This window comes from Mandrillus leucophaeus, unplaced genomic scaffold (genome assembly GCF_000951045.1).
Source record: "Mandrillus leucophaeus isolate KB7577 unplaced genomic scaffold, Mleu.le_1.0 Scaffold1018, whole genome shotgun sequence".
In the NCBI taxonomy this organism is placed as follows: Eukaryota; Metazoa; Chordata; class Mammalia; order Primates; family Cercopithecidae; genus Mandrillus; species Mandrillus leucophaeus.
The window spans coordinates 150,293-151,957 of record NW_012098299.1 but is presented as its reverse complement, the minus strand read 5'-3'; the positions used below and the strand labels follow the sequence as shown (position 1 = coordinate 151,957).

The window sequence follows — 1,665 nt, the reverse complement described above, 5'->3', positions numbered from 1 at the left end:
CCCGTCCCCGGGACCGGCTGCGACTCCTCGAGCGCTTGCGGGAGCCGACGTGAGCCATGGCGCCGCGAGCCTCCAGCCTAGCGCCCTCGCCGCCTCAAGGGGTCCCCTGGGGCTGTTCCGTTCCCACCTTGACCGCCCTGCGGGCCGGACAGCCCGCCCCACGCCTTCTCGAGAGCAATTTTTGTATTTTTAGTAGAGACGGGGTTTCCCCATATTGGCCAGGCTGGTCTCGAACACCTGACCTTGTGATCCGCCCACCTCAGCCTCCCAAAGTGCTGGGATTACAGGCGTGAGTCACCGCGCCCGGCCAAAAAAACTAAAATATTCTTATAGCTAGCTGGGAGAGATCTTAATCCTTCCACATAGACAGATACCCTCATATCCACAGGAGGCCATGTGGACTAAAACCAAACTGAGTCCATTACTCATTCCCTCACCGGCTCTTCTTGTGGCTCTTCTTAGACCTTTCGGGAGACTTTGAGTATCTCCTGTGTCTGTGACTACGGTGATGACCTGGGGACTTGGAACGGGATCTGTGCCGCCGATCTGCTGCGGGATCTGCTGCGGTGACGTCTTGGACTCTTGCTCGGATGCCTGTCTCGGCGCGGGGCGGGGCTTCTCCTTTTGGGAGATCGATTCTGCCTTCTAGGAGAGCGACTCCTACTCCCCTTCTGTAGCGCAGTGTGGGAGAGCGACAGGGCTTGTCCAAGTCTCCGGAGCTTCTCCGGCGGTGATCAGGTGATGGCGCTCTTTCCAACTTCACATCATCCTCTTCTTCCTCTTCGCTGGACTCCACATCATCCATGTCCTCTTCCAGAGCACTAACTCGAGGCTCCAGCTGCTCAGCTTCCTCTGATACCTAGCGTTTCTGCAGCCGGAGCAGAATGATACCGCAGACTCTCTCACTGTGCAATAGTTCATCAATAAACTCATCAACATGCATCAATTCAAACTCTCCATTTCGGTTCTGGCTCTTGATTTTTCGATAGTCTTTGTACAAAGACTCCAAGTACTTGTAGCCATCAATTGCAGTGCCTGTCAGCCTCATGTAAAATGCCCCCAGCATGCGGATATACTTGAAATCTTCATTTTGATAAACTCTACAGTGATATCCTTCTCGGGTTGAATTTGAAGCATTTTCAAGGTTAAACACAGAAAGGGTGTTGGTTTTATGTTGCCACCATAGATGCCACCCACAAACCCTAACTCCAGGGCTCTACAGACTACAAGCTCCAGCCGTAAGTCCAAAGCACCGCTCTTTCCAGTACTCGGACTCATAGATTCGAGTTCGAATGATCTTCTCTGCCAGATACTGAGCGTTGGTGCGGTGGGTGCTGTGCGCATCCCTCACTGTACGGTTAGCCATTTTAGAATCTTTTATGTAGAGTATTAATTGAAGAATATAAAAATTTTATAGCTTTCTCAAATGCAGAGTTCCTTAATCAGAATATGATGAAATAATTTCGTTCAGAAATGCTTCATTAATCTGCCATTGTTAGGAATAAGATGATTTTTCAAAAAACTTAAGCTCATTATCCTAAGTCCCTTTTTTAAAAAAATGAGATATGGCCGGGCGTGGTGGTTCACGTCTGTAATCCCAGCACTTTGGGAGGCCGAGGTGGGCGGATCACAAGGTCAGGACATAGAGACCATCCTGGCTAACAT

General features: G+C 50.3%; 1 pseudogene; it reads right to left on the bottom strand.

Moving 5' to 3' along the window:
- Nucleotides 1–421: 421 nt before the first annotated feature.
- LOC105537064 lies at nucleotides 422–1,366 on the bottom strand (annotated as a pseudogene).
- Nucleotides 1,367–1,665: the final 299 nt, after the last annotated feature.